This window comes from Nomascus leucogenys, chromosome 7b (genome assembly GCF_006542625.1).
Source record: "Nomascus leucogenys isolate Asia chromosome 7b, Asia_NLE_v1, whole genome shotgun sequence".
Taxonomy (NCBI): domain Eukaryota; kingdom Metazoa; phylum Chordata; class Mammalia; order Primates; family Hylobatidae; genus Nomascus; species Nomascus leucogenys.
The window spans coordinates 8183591-8198529 of NC_044387.1; the positions used below are offsets into that span (position 1 = coordinate 8183591).

Here is a 14939-nt window from a genome sequence, read left to right on the forward strand (position 1 = left end):
GCATTTTGCACAGCCAGGAGTGGCTCTGTGCTATGCAGATGTTAAAGATTATTGTTAATAATTCTACTAAGAAACTAAGTTCAGCAGCCACCAGTTCCTCTTGCTTTTTCTCTGCTCTTTGGGTAATGGCAGATCTGGTGTTCGGAACCTCCCAGAGTGTGTCGGTGGGATGTGGTAGCAGGGAGAGAGCACTGGTGGCCCCATCTGTAAAATGGGGATAAAAATACTTCACTTCCCTGAAGTAGAGGTCCAAGTGAGAAAAGCCGGTGCCTGTTTTAAGATCTGCTGTTCTGGGGCTGTTCTGTAGTCTAACTTAAGGCAACAGTGGAGACCAGGTGAAACTGGTGGTGATGTGGGTCGGGGAATATCTGTTGGTCTGGTCTTCCTCCCAGTCATGGGCCCCCGCCTGACTGCTTCACTGGATGGAAGCACTGAATGCCAGGGCTGGAAAGGAGCCTCCTGATCTTCCTCAGTGTCTTCACTTAAGGGCAAGGAAACTGAGGCGCAGAGAAGGAATGAGGCCTGCCCAGGCTTGCACCAAAGTGGCGGTGTGTAGGGAGGATTGTGGTCTTTGGAGCTAGCGAGGCCTGCACTGCCCTTGGGCAAGTCTTCCTTTCTCTGGGCCTCAGTTTCCTTATCTGTAGAATGGGAACGTTGTGCCAGCCTTTGGGGGTGGAACAGTGTAATGGGCAAGGAACAGAGCAGACACTCTGCTCTCTCTCTCTTTTTTTTTTTTTTTTTTTGATACAGGGTCTCAAAAATACAGCCTGTTGCCCAGACTGGAGTACAGTGGCATGATCTCGGCTCACTGCAACCTCTGCCTCCCTCCCAGGTTCAAGTGATTGTCCCACCTCAATCTCACGAGTAGCTGGGACTACAGGCGCATGCCACCATGCCCGGCTATTTTTTTTTTTTTTTTTTTTTTTTCTGAGATGGAGTCTTGCTCTGTCGCTAGGTTAGAGTACAGTGGCATGATCTCGGCTCACTGCAACCTCCACCTCCTGGGTTTAAGTGATTCTCCTGCTTCAGCCTCCTGAGTAGCTGGGACTACAGGCACGTGCCACCATGCCTGGCTAATTTTTTGTATTTTAATAGAGACAGGATTTCACTGTGTTGGCCAGGATGGTCTCGATTTCCTGACCTCGTGATCTGCCTGCCTCGGCCTCCCAACGTTCTGGGATTACAGGCGTGAGCCACCACGCCTGGCCATGCCTGGCTCATTTTTGTATTTTTAGTAGACGGGGTTTTACCGTGTTGGCCAGGCTGGTCTTGAACTCCTGGCCTCAATTCATCCACGTTGGCCTCCCAGAGTGCTGGGATTACAGGAGTGAGCCACCACACCAGGCCAGCACTCTGATCTCTCTCTTTTTTTTTTTTCTTTTTTTTTTTTTTCTTTGAGACGGAGTCTCGCTCTGTCACCCAGGCTGGAGTGCAGTGGCGCAATCTCGGCTCACTGCAAGCTCCGCCTCCCGGGTTCACGCCATTCTCCTGCCTCAGCCTCTCCGAGTAGCTGGGACTACAGGCGCCTGCCACCACGCCCGGCTAATTTTTTTTTTGTATTTTTAGCAGAGACGGGGTTTCACCCTGGTCTCGATCTCCTGACCTCGTGATCTGCCCGCCTCGGCCTCCCAAAGTGCTGGGATTACAAGCGTGAGCCACCGCGCCCGGCCCACTCTGATCTCTTAATAGGAAAAGATCCCATTCTCCTGGGAGTCCAAGAGGGCTTTCTGAAGGGTGCCCAGCACATACAACTGGCCTGCCTCCTCTCTGCCTCCAAGGGTGCTGGACTTGCCGAAAGCTCTTATGGTGAAGGAATTCAACCATTGCACTTTTTTGCTCAATTGCTTCACTCCCTGTGGGTTGAACATTTCCAAATCTGATTTGTGGGACTTTTTTTTTTTTTTTTTTTTTTTGGCTAGTGAAGCTTTAGACATCCATGCAACTCACCATGCCCAGAAATGGATCTGGATCAATTGTCTTTACTCCCCCTTTCCCATGCAAGCAATGTAATGGCCTTTGAAAGGGGGCTGGTTTGTGGTTTTCCAGCAGTAGAATGGTCTGTGGTCTTGAGCAGCTAAATTTGAAACCGGGCTTTTCAGGAGGATCAACTGAGCTCTGAAACAGCTGGGCACAGTGCAAGGTGGCAGGGGTCAGGGAGAGGCAGGTGGGGGCTCCTTGGGCTTGGCTGTGCTTTCATTGCTGACTCCTCAGTGCCGGGAACAGTAAGAGCTCACACAGCCGTGCTTGAATGAATGCATGCGTCCATGATGGGATGGATCTGTGCTATGATGAGATGCAGTAGAGTATGTTGGTTAAAAGCCTAGGCTCTACAACTAGACAGCCTGGAGTGGAACTCTAGCTCTGCTCTTTGTTAGTGGTGTGACTGGGTAACTCAGTTCAGTTCTCTGGGCCTCAGTTTGCTCATCTGTGAAATGGTTGAACTAGATGATTCCAGCATTCCTCCCAGCTCAGACATTCTGGTTTCTTTGTTGACCTTCATCCCCAACAATAATGTGCCCAGAACAAAGGTGTGGTGCTCCCTGAGCCCTCTAGCTCAGCCACCATGCTCCCAAAAACGTGTGCTCCCAAATAGAGGCAACGTGTCCTCTCTATCCAAATGTGCCTGGGAGTTGCCGCCTTGGAAATGTGCTTTTTTGCTTCTGGGGTTGGGTGCCCATACCCTCCTATCCACACATTTGCCCCCTCCTCCCTTCCCCCCAGCCATCCTGATCCAGCTTACATACCTCCTCCTCCAGGAAGCCTTTCCTGATGCCAACTCCCAGCTGTATTCATTTCAAGGCCCTTCTCTGCATCTTTTGCTCCTGGCCTGGGATCCCACCTCACTCATGTTAGGGTGTTTGTGAGAAGTTATTGAATAATTGTACACATGTCCTCCACAGTTCAAGGGACTGACGGGAACCCATATCTATTCCTTATCTACGAAGTGCCCGGCCTGGTGCGAGGAGGCACATTTGTACTCCTTGTCTGAAATTACCCACTCAAAATCTCAGTGACATAAAGAGTGTTACCCTGCTTCAAAGGAGGAAACTGAGGCTTAGCAAGCTTATTTGGAGCCTAGTCTCTGATCCCCTGAAGCTCACTTTCTTCCCACTGCCACAGCACATCTCTCTCAGTCTGTGCTCTGTCCTGTGGACACCTTGCTCTGATTACCCTGATCAGATAAAGTAATCATGCTGGCCGCTAACTGGGATCGACTCCTGCTTAGAGAGGCCATTGTAAGCATTTTGCATCTCTTATCTCATGTAATCTTACAGCAACCTTATAAGGTAGGTCCTATTCTTATCCCCGTTTTACAGGTGGAGCATGTGTGGCTCTAAGAAGGAACTTGCTCAAGGTCACACAGTCACACAGGAAGGAAGTGGTGGAGCCAGGATTTAAAACCAGACAGCCTGATGTAGGTCCCTGCCAAATTGAATTGCAGTTCTTCAATTCACTGTTTCAGTCAACCTTGCCTAGGTTCCTCAGGGCGTATTTCTTGAGTATGCACTGTGTGGGTCAGAGGACAACGGGCAGAGGATGACAGACCCATGTCCTTGGCCAATCTCAAAGCCCCACTGGGAGGGGACAAGTACAGTTCTCTGAGGTCTTTTGAGGGTCTGCACTGTGCTGAGACCCTCTGAAGGGACACTGCTATTATGCTGTCAGCTTCACATAGGGTGAGGCAGGCTCAGAGGGGTCAGTGGCTTGTCTAAGGTCACCCAGTGAGCGAGTTGGGGAGCCAGAATTTGAACTTGAGCAGTAAGCTTCAGAGTCCCTACCCCTTTCCACCATTTCTTCCTGCCTTACGGGACACGGCATATGAGCTGCTATGGGGGAAAAGCATAGAAAGTGGCATTTGACTTGGACTTGAGGGTCAGGCTTCTCAGAGGAAGTGAGGTCTAAGTCGAGACCCTCATGTAATGCAGGAAGTGGTGGGAGTAGGGGGAGGAGAGAGAACAGCATGTGCAAAGGCCCGGAGGCAAGAGAGAGCATGGTTTGTTTAAAGAACTGGGTGCAGTGGCTCACGCCTTTAATCCTAGCACTTTGGAAGGCTGAGGTGGGAGGATCACTTGAGCCCGTGAGTTCGAGACCAGCCTAGGCAACATAGTGAGACCCCATCCCTACAAAAAAATAAAATAAAATAAAATAGAAATAAAAACCAAAAAGAACAGAATGAAGGTGTTTGTTCTAGGTTTCTTCACTGGCATTTCCAGTTGCAATCTTTGAGTAGTCAGTTTATCTAGAAGGGTTTACCGAATGCCTCATGTGGATTCTGTACCATGTTAGGTCTTAAATGCAGACCCAGCCCTTGGTAGGGGTAGGGACTGGTGCATTGCTCCCTGGGGGTCCCAAGGACTGAGGCGGGAATACTGGCTCCAGGATTTGGGAAGGGCCAGGAGGAATGGAAGTACTTTATAGTCAGTGGGAGCTTCCTTGTGTCCTTGCCTGTAACCCTGACATCCTAGATATGGGAAGGATGAAATGAGATAACCAGGACCTGGCCGTTAGTAGGCCCTCACCAGATGCCAGGCACAGAAGCTCAGTAGCAGGCATGTGCCAAGTTTGGGGCAGCGAGTGGTCAGCAGCCCAGCTGCCCCATGGCACCAGGGAAGAGGGGAAGGGCGCTGCCGTGGAGTAGGCAGAGCAGGGCCTGGAGGGGCCCTGGGCCAGGAGCCTCGGGCTGAAGCGAGCATGGCTGAGTGAAGTGCATGGCCTCTCACTGGAGGGCAGAGGCTGGAACACTGGACAGGGAAGTCCCCACCAGGCCAAGGATGGCTTGAACAGCTATGGAGTAGGCGGCTCAGGCCAAGGATCTGGCCATGGCCCAGAGTCCAGGCACTGGACACTTGGGTCTCTGTTTTGTTCCAGTGATTCCTGGGCCTTGGTTTCCCCATCTTGACACGGAGCGTTGGTGCTTACCTCTCAGGCATTGCCATGGGGTAGGAAGGGGGGTGTGAAGCGCCTGTGCTGGGCTTACAGGTAGTAGGTGCTCAGCCCCTCGGAACGAACGCTGCTGTTGTACACAGAGAAACAGAGCCAGGACCCCAAGCCAAGCCTCCTCTTGCTGTGGCCTCCCTGAGATGGGACTTGGGACAAAAGGTGGTTGGGACTGCCATGCCCTGCCCTTTCCAAGCCCACCTTTGTAGGGGGCAGCCAGGGCTCACTCTAGTGGTCCATGAAGGCTTTAGCCCTGGAGCTGCCCAGCTAGCCCTTCAGGCTCTGGGCCGCTTTGCTGGCCTCACATCCCAGATCACCTTCCTGCTCTGCAGCCTCAGAGATGCCCTTCCCTTTCTGAGCCTTGCCAGGTAAAATGCAGCCCCCTCTGGTCCTCATGACCACGACCTCATGACCACTGTGTGCAAATCCCCAGCACACAGTAGGTGCTCTATGAACGGTCACACTTGCCTTTACCCCACGGTCTCCAAGCACAGCAGTGAGCTGCGATTCTCACCTGTAGTGGGCATTCGCCCCTTTTAAGCCATTCACTCTGGGGCCAATTATAAATAGACACATAATCACCCCTATCTATAGAGATAAGACATACTCTTCAGATGAGCCCGCCCCTCCCCTGCCCCCCTCCACGCTGGCACGCGCTTTCCGCAGTTGAAGGCGAGGAGGGATGGGGTGCTCCCCTCCCTCCTCCATCCATCCATCCCTCCTCCCCGCTGCTCCTCCATCTCCACCCTGCAGAGGTGAGATCGGCAGGGGCCGTGATGTCAGAGGCTCAGCTGATGTCACCGCCCCGGCCCTGTGACTTCACTTGCCGGCTTGGGCAGGAGGAGCCGCGAGGAGGCTGAGAGCCGAGAAACTGCCCCCCTTTCCTTTTTCTTCTCCTTTTTTCCCTTTCCCCTCCTCCCCCGCTTCTGCTCAGGAGTTGTTTTCCTCCCCCGTGGTCGCCGGGCTGGCAGGGGGTCTGGGGCAAGGGCCAGGGAAGGATGCGGCTGCAAAGGTAACGGTGTGCGCGGTGCCTCTCCCGCGGTCGTGAAAGTTTGCTCTGGCGTGCGAGGCGTGCCCGCCGGGTGCTCCGCCGCGCCGCGCTGCCCTGGCCCCAGGCTCCCCGGGGGCGGGCAGGGGCCGCGCCGGGCCAGGGCAGGGCTGGGCAGGGGCCTCCCGGGCGGCCTTTACTGCCTTGTCCCCATCAAAGGCCGCAGCTGCTCGAGTGGCGGCTGTAGCTTTGAAACTGCCATAAAGAGCGATGGAGGGCGGGGAGGCGGGGGATGTTCAGAGCAGTGCCCAGGAGGGTGGCCGGGAGAGGAGGGGCCCGAGGGGGCTGCTCGGGGAGCGCGGCAGCAGCAGGGGCGTGAAGGGCAGGGCCCCGGGTCACAGTCCCAGGAGCCGAGTGCCCGCCCCCGTCCCCTCCGGTCCAGATCCAGTCGCTGTGCGCAGCCAGCCCGGGTGTGAGGGTGCAGAGCGGCGGGGGGTTGGGGCTGGCTGCTCCCTCTGCCCCCCTCCACTATTTCCAGGCATGTTCTTCCACCTCCAGCAGGCCATTTGTCAGTGGTGATGCGGGACAAAGGAGGGGCAGTGGGTGGTCTGCTGCGAGTTGGGCGATGGGCACGGAGCGAGGGCCGAGAGAAACGCCAACAATGAAGAGGCAGATCGAGGGCTTTGCTCATTCAGGCTGTCGAGGGAGCCGTCATTTTGTGTTAGCGTGTGTGTGTCTGAGGTGGGAGGAGGAAGAGAGCGGAGAATGACAGGAGAAGGATTATGACATTGTGTTGTCTCTGTTTGTGGTAAATGCAAATTTGGCACCAGTGGTTTCCCGGGAAAAGCAGCAGCAAGTAACCCAGGCTGAGGCCCTGGCCCAGACCCACGGAGGGAGCCCGTGCTGGGCGGCGTGGGGCTTTATTTGGCCCTCCCGTTTTTTCTATCTGGCGTGTGCTTCTTCCATTTATTTTACAGTGAAGAGCTGGAGACAGGCCGGCGAGGCAGGAGGAGCCGGCCCCCTCCTCCCGGGCATGGCAGCCCCTCCTCAGCTCATCCGGGAGGAGGCCTGGGCAGCTCTCCCAACCCCCAGGCGCTATCCCAGCTCCTCGGCCTCCCTCCCAGGTCTCTGCCCCCAGCTAGGGTCACCGTTCCATCGTTCTCTTAGTCTGAGCAGCCTGAGGTCTCTGAAGGCTACTTCTGCCCGCAGCTGCTTCCCAAGCGTGACCAGAAACCGAGAACCTGGGACCGAGGCTGGGATGGGGCTTTGCAGAACGAAGGCCAGGGCTGGGCACTCCCCCGGCTACAGTGCTGGCCTGGAGGTTGGCAAACGGCTCTGCAGTCAGGGGCTGTTGGCACAGCCTCCTGGACCTTGACTCCTCTGACGGGCCCATGAGGGCAAGGGAGCTTGAGCCTGCCCTGGGCCAGGAAGCGGCCATGGTACAAGTCTCTGGGCTGCCACAGGGCTCAGGCAGGTGCAGTGACATGGGCGCAGGTGGTCAGTGTGTTTACAGCAGGCCTCCAGAGAGTGCATGGTGGAGTGAGTTTTACCAGGGCCAGGCCGTAGCTCAGGCCCTAGCAGAGACTGTGAGTTCTAAGCTGAAAAGCCAGAGCGGGAACCGTCTACAGGCGGAGGGTCAGGGGAAGGCTGTGGCTCTCCTTCCAGTCTCCCTTTCCCTGGAGCTGGTCTCTAACCCGACCTCACCACCTCCTCTTTTCTGGTCTCAATTCACTTCCTCCAGGAAGCCTTCCCTGTCCTCTCAGGTGGACTTGGGTCCAGTGCCTGGCCCACCTTCTGTGCCCTCTCACTGTCCTGACCACACAGAGGTGGGTCTGTCTCCGTTAGGCCTTTGGGTGCAGAGCCTGGGTGACCATCCTTGGGTACGGGGACACTTAAGGTCTCCCCTCTGCACTCCTGGCACCTGCCCAGAGCTGGGCATAGAGGAGCCCTGTGCCTAGAGCTCAGAGGAACAGACCCAGACTCAGATCCCCCAGCAAGTGGGACCACCAGGATGGAACAGCTGCCCTCTCCCCATGTCCTAGATGGTGTGATGGGTTCACTTCCTTTGGGCAAACTCACCCCAAGGAGTTTTTTCCCCACAGAAATCCTTTCCCTGAGTACCCCTGTGAATTCTGATGGGGAAATCAAGAGAGGCTTCACAGAGGAGGTGGCATTTGAAGGCCTTGAAGAGTGAGTAGGAGCTTGCCGTGCTAAGGCAGGAGAGGGTGTACCATCAGAGGGAAGTGCAAGAACAGCGCATCCAGGGTGTAAGAGGCGGGTTGCACTGTGTGGCTGAAGCCGTTGGAAGGGAAGAGTGGGGAGAGGCGGTGACAGTGGAAGTGGGGCCCTTGTTTCACTGGCTGGGGGAGCCACTTCTGGAGGAAGGGAGAACCTGACCTGATGACAGACTGGGCGGTGCCACATGGACACCGCGGTCATTGCAAACTCACCTTCTGGATGTGCCTGTGTCTTAGCACTTTGGACCCGTTTTCAGGATCTTGCAAAGCTGGCTTGTTCTAGCTGCTCCCAAGCCAGCCTCTCTCAGGCTGCCTTGTGCTGGGATTCCCAGATGGTCTCAGATTTGAATAAAGACCAGCTTGGGTCTTCTTTTAATTTGGAGTCTCAGGACCAGCCCAGGCCACATTCTGAGCTGGAAACAACTTGGCGGGGAAGCAGTTTGGATGCCAATCAAGGGATGAAGGGTTCAGGAGCAGCTCCTCCAGCCTGGGACCCTGAGATGACTGGAGGCTCCTCTGGGAGACTGGGGTGGCTAGCCCCCCAGACCTATCCCCAACGGAGATGGCAGCACAGAGGGGTGGCCAATGTCCTGGGGCCAGACTGCCTGGGTTCAGTCCTGGCTCTGCCATTTCCTAGCTGTGTGGCTTCAAGGAAGTTACCTGCCTTCTCTGAGTCTTTGTGTTGTTGGGTAATAATAATACCTACATCACAGGGCTGAGGTGAGGATTACATGAGCTCATTCTCACAAAGCAGTCAGCCAGAGCCTGGCTCCCAGGGGGCACTGAATAATTTTTAGCTTAAAAAAAGATAACTCCAGAGAGTGAAGGCTCTAGCACCTAGTATCTGGGGGCTAATCACTCAATCCATCTGAGCCTCAGTTTCCCTAGTTGTAAAATGCAGATGGTCATCATGTCTGGTAATAATAGCCAAGACTGAGGAGTACTGACTGAGAGATTTGCAGGCTGTGTTCTAGTTGCCTAACTATGTATTAGCTTAATAGTCTCTCCCCACCCTGAGCCACATGTAGGGGCAGAGCAGGGGCCAGGGCAGCCTAGAAACTAAAAGTGTGCAGGGAAAAGCCCCAGAGATTTGGTAGTTTCTGGGTGAAGCTAAACCAGTCCCCTTGCTTAGCAAAGGCAAGAACAGAGGGCAGTGGATGGCTGGAGTGTGAGGCATAGGGACCACAAAGGCCCACCCACCACTGTAAATGAGCTGCCTGGGGCTGGACGCCCCTCATACATGGCAGAGTCACCTACACACCGTGGGGCCTTGAGCGAGTCATGACCACCATCCTGGACTTCGATTTCCCTAGCTGTGTGAGGCGGACTTGGGTCTGCTCACCTCTCAGGCTCGTCACTGCTCTAAGGGGCTGTGATTCTCTTGTTGCTTTGGTTTTCTTGGAAGGTTTCCATGTAGGTAGTGACTTGGGCGGTATCATCTGCCCATTGATTTTTCCAGAAAGGATGCTTTCTTCCCTCCCACTCTGCACTCAGCCCACAGATGAGTGACCTCTTGCCTAGCTTTCTCATTTCTCCTCCTGTCCCTGCTAGTAACTCACCTGGTCTGGTCTTGGGGACCGAGAGGGCCCAGCCCAGTAGCAGCTCCCCAGAGGCCCCGAGAGGGCACATGAGCCCCATAGACACCACACCCCATCATCTGTGAGGAGCACCTGGGGTGGTGTCTACGGGGCTGGGGAGCCACATCCAGCCCACACCTGGCTTTGTGAGCCTGATTGCCACGGAGGCCCCCAGTGGCTCATTCACTCTTCCTCCTCCCCTCAGCAGAAGCTTTGGGATCCAACAGGTGTGCCTTACCCCTTGCTCTGCTGTGTCTGCTGGGTGACTGTGGGCACCACACCTCCCTGAGCCTGTTTGCTCATGGGGTGAATCATCCCACCTCATGGGGCACCTGAGGCTGGAATGATGGCAACAGCACTTCTGGCACTGAGAAGTGCAGTCACTGATTGAGCCCTGTGTGCCTGCAGCCCTCAGTGGGGGGTGATGTTAATGTCCCTTTTCTACAGGTGAAAAGGCTGAGGCTTCAGGAGCTTAGGGAGCTTGCTGAAAGTCACATCGCCCTCTGTCCTTCCTTATTTTATTTTATTTATTGAGAGGGAGTCGCTCTGTTGCCCAGGCTGGAGTGCAGTGGCACAATCTCTGCTCACTGCAACCTCCGCCTCCCAGGTTCAAGTGATTCTCCAGCGTCAGCCTTCCAAGTAGCTGGGATTACAGGTGCCTGCCACCAGGCCTGGCTAATTTTTTGTATTTTTAGTAGAGATAGGGTTTCACCATGTTGGCCAGGCTGGTTTCGAACTCCTGACCTCAGGTGATCCACCCGCCTCGGCCTTCCAAAGTGCTGGGATTACAGGTATGAGCCACTGCACCTGGCCCTTCCTTTCTTTGTAACACCCACCTACTACCAAGAAGGCGCAGAGGCAGATGATGATGCTGGGAGTCCATCTGAGGCAGGACGGGTAAAGGAAGCCTAGAGAGCCCTAGGGGAGGAGGCTGGGGAGACGCAAAACTTGTGAAGAGGTGGTTACCATGCATGTCTGTCATTATTTGCCCACAGAGGGATATGTTGATAATGGGGATAATGGTCGTCAGGTGGGCAGGGGAAGGGGTACCCTGTACCATCATGGCTTCTGAGGAAGATACAGTCGTGGTTCCCTCTTCCCAAGATGTTTCTGCTCACCTTCGCTCAGGACGTGGGGTTGCTTAAGGGCAATGTGTGGGTTCAGATCCGGCCTCTGCACTCACCCGCCATGTGATCTCAGGCTAATTATTTATGCTCTGAGCCTTAGTGTCCACGCCTGTACATGGGGATGGTCATTGTACTCACAGTGTTGTGAGGATGCTGTGAGTGAACGCAGGTAATGCACTTAGCACCATGCCCAGCTGGCGGGAGAGCTCTAGGAATGTTCTCTGTTGCCGTCCTCTTGAATCAGCCTTGCCTCTCTTCAGCATTCCCTCAGCACCTGCTGTAAGTCAGCGCCAAGCCCAGGCAGCCTCCTCCTGTGCCCTGGGCTAAGCCGCCAGCCTCCGGGCCTGGGAGCTGAGCGTCTGGATCTGCTGCGCAGGGGGAACAGCCTCTGAGAGTTGGTGTGTTGGCTCCCACTGCTGGTGTGACAGACATCCTGAGGAAATATGTCACTTTACAATGGTTTTCAAAGAAATTTCTAGAAAGCTCTTTTAACCCTACGGGGGCCATTCATAGCCTGCACTTCTGTTAGGTCCTAGTCTCAGTTTTGTCTTGATTTGCTGAGGACCCGCCCTCTCCTGGGCCTCGGTTTCCTCATCTGTAAAGCAGTAACTACCCAGCTCAGAGGGCTGCCTATGTGAGATGAAACTGCTCCTGTGAAACACGCTTTGTAACCTCGAGAGCACTTTACAGAGCTTTCGGTTCTGTTTCTGGTCATTCACCAGAGGCCACAGGCAGATGCCTGGGCAGGGTCATACTGTGTGCCCAGGCTGGGTGTGCACAGCAGTGGGATGCCAGCTTGGCTCTCAAGGGCTCCCTGAGTCGTGGCCTCACTAAAACCCTTGAACTTTGTAATTTCTAGAGAATGTGGAAGGCTTTACAGGCAGCCCTGCTCCTTCGCAGGGAAACGCTGATAAGCGTCTTGTCCTGGGTCACTGGTTCATCCCACGTATGTTTTTGGAGCAGCTCCTTGTGCTGGGCACTGGCCTGGCTGATGGGGATGAAGCTGAAGACCACAGGTCAGCCTTGCCTTTGAGAGCTTGGCCTAGGAGGAGGGATACGGAAACTCACATCCAAAACCCTGATGACTGAGGTTCAGGGTGACATGACACAGCGCCTGCACTTCTCAGAAGAGGCTCAGCCACAGGGCAGGATCGCGTCTAAATACATATTGGCTTGTGTCCTCTGCTCAGAATCCTTCATCATCTCCTCTTTTTGCCCAGGGATGAAGTCGCAAAGCCTCCGTGGCCTGTACTGTCCTGCTCCAGCTGCATCTCCAGCTTTCTCATTTCACTTAAGTTACCCTGCAGGCCCCCGTGCCCTTCCTGGAAACCTACTTGTTCCCTCCGACCGCAGGGCCTTTGCCTATGCGGTGCCCTCTGCCTGGAGCTCTCCTCCAACTTCACCATGTGGTTACTTCCTATTTGTCTTTCAGGCCTCAGCTCATATGTCCTAGATCCCCAAGGCTCTGGGTCCCTATTGTACATCTGCTGTGCTCCTGCCACACTTTCTTACTAATTTGTATCACGGCTGTTATCAGATGATTATTTATGTGATGATTCTTTTTCTGACTGCTCCATGGCACCATAAGCTTCATGACCACAGGGACCCTTGCGATCAACGCTTGTCATAGGGCTCAGTCAGTATTTGTTGAGTGAATGAATAAGTGTTAAGAGTTTGTGGAGGAGGTGGCATTTGAGTAAGACTTGAAAGAGGGTATAGCCGGGCGCGGTGGCTCAAGCCTGTAATCCCAGCACTTTGGGAGGCTGAGGCGGGCGGATCACGAGGTCAGGAGATCGAGACCATCCTGGCTAACACGGTGAAACCCCGTCTCTACTAAAAATACAAAAAATTAGCCGGGCGTGTTAGCGGGCGCCTGTAGTCCCAGCTACTCGGGAGGCTGAGGCAGGAGAATGGCGTGAACCCAGGAGGTGGAGGTTGCGGTGAGCCGAGATTGCGCCACTGCACTCCAGCCTTGGGGACAGAGAAAGACTCTGTCTCAGAAAAAAAAAAAAAAAAAAAAAAAAAAAAAGAGGGTATAATTTCAATCCATAGGGAAGAGCATTCCTGCTGCAGGGAGCAGACAGGCACGGGACAGGAAGCCAACTTGTCTAGTTAGGCAGAGAGGCAGAATGAGACCTGGGAGAGAAGGTTTGGAGAAGCAAGCGGAGCCAGATAGAGCATTGTATTCCAGGCTGATAGGAATAAACTAGAATGGTGAAGCCGCTCAAGACCCACTGACAGACTTCTGAGCCAGGGGGAGCAAAGTCAAAACCGGCTTTGGATAACTGTAATGAATCCGCCACAGGGATGGGTGGGCAGGGCAAAGTGGCTCCAGTCGAGGACCAGTTAAGAGTTGGAGAATTCACGGCTCCTGCTGCTTTCTGCTCCCCTGGAATCAAACGTGATTTGGCAGTTATCCCCAAGAGCTCGCAGGGAGATGCAGGGCAGTGATGAGGAACCTCACATGGCGTGGCTGCTTCCAGAAGACAATCACCTTGGTGGTAGGGCAGCTATTCCCGAGTCACTAGAGGGAGAGATGGAGTTGATTGAGCATCGGCATCTGCATTTCTTGGCTTCTCCTGTTGAGAAGGCAGCATCCAGCTCTGCATCCCTGCACCTGTGTCCTGGTGCCTTCTATTAATAAGTGGCCCAGGAATCTTGACGCTGAAGGACCAATCTGTGGCAGATGAGCAGAAACATTTCTGTCAAATGCCCAGCAAACAAGACTCCACGCCTCCGTGGGGAGCCAGCAGATAAGAGTCAGGACTCTCGAGGACCTGAGGACAAATCCCAGCGCCACCACTTAGCAGCTGTGCACCTTCGGGCATCTTCTAAGTGACTCTGGGCCTCCATTTCTTCACTTGTGAAAATGGAGGCTGCCTTGGTGTCGTGAAGGTTAAGGTTAAGTGACATATATGGATCCCCAAGCACAGGGAACACTGGAGGCTCAGGAAGTAGTGGCCGTTATCATGGCTGCGTTTTTCTCCATGGTTTGAATTCTTAGCAGGAAGCTTGGGTTTCAGGCTTAAAAAATGAAGAGCATGTCAACAAAACAGGATGGAACAAAGTCTTTTCCCAGCATGCCTCAGCATGTGGCACTGTCTTCCTGTGGAGCCTAGACAATGATGTGGCTAAAAGTCTTGAGCTTTCAGGCAGAAATAATCCCGAAGGAAAGGAACTTCCTTATTGTCATCTTATAACAAAGCAACGCAGGGGCCCTGTAGCCTGTCAGATTCAGCTCTGCCCCCTCCGAGCTGCTCTGTGCCTCAGTTTCCTCATCTGCGAAATGAGGCGAGAACAGTACCCACTTTATAGGGTTGTTGTAAGGATTAAGCAAGTTACTGCAGGAAAAGTGCTTAGAGCATGCCTTTGTCACTGTGACTCTTAGATCATTTCATATTCAGGTTAACTCTTTGTAGTGCCGAGTGACTCTGGGGGGGCTTTGGAGCCAGAAGACTGAGTTCAAATCACAGCCTCTTCCTAGCTGTGTGACCTGGGCAAGTCTCTTAACCTCTGTGTGCACCCATTTCCTGCTCTGTACAACGAAGATGACAATCCCTGCCTCATGGGTTTGTTGTGAGGAGTGAATGGGATCACTCAGGTAAGGGCGCCGACTCCCCTGAGGCAGGCAGCTCACTTGGCCCCTCCCAGCCCAATTTACAGCTGAAGAAATTGGATGATTTAAAGACACACACTGGTGAGACCAGGCTGGCTCCAGCTCAGTGACTGGCCCAGTGAGAGTCCAGCCACTAGGGACAGTGAGTGCCAGGCAGGTGGGAGTGATCTGTGCACTCAGGCTGCACAGGCTTCCCGTTTCCCGGCCTATCCTCAGGTGTTAGCTCTCTGCTTACCTGTGGGGAAGATGTGTAAGTCGATTCACAGCAGCTGTTGCTTGTTGGGCAGACCGTGGTCTTCCAGGCGTGGGGTCCGAGAGTCTGAGGCCCCCCACCTGCCCCAGCTGCCCAGTGTCCAGGGCTTAATATATGACTGCGGGAGGGGCTGGTGCTGCCCCCGCCGTCCTCTTACATTCTTTCCCTATCAGCCTGCAGACTTTTGGTCCCACTGACTGTCT

At 54.3% G+C, this 14939-nt stretch overlaps 1 protein-coding gene across 2 annotated transcripts in view; it reads left to right on the top strand.

Moving 5' to 3' along the window:
* The window catches only part of TCF20 (transcription factor 20), a 184345-nt gene that overhangs the window by 57330 nt on the left and 112076 nt on the right, over positions 1-14939 (top strand). The window contains exon 1 of one of the 2 annotated variants that reach the window (XM_030815432.1): positions 5856-5950. The exons of the other annotated variant lie outside the window; for it this stretch is intronic. The gene's annotated coding sequence lies outside the window, so the exon portion shown is untranslated. Of the gene's footprint in view, positions 1-5855; positions 5951-14939 lie in introns of those variants that run through there. 2 annotated transcript variants of the gene reach the window in all.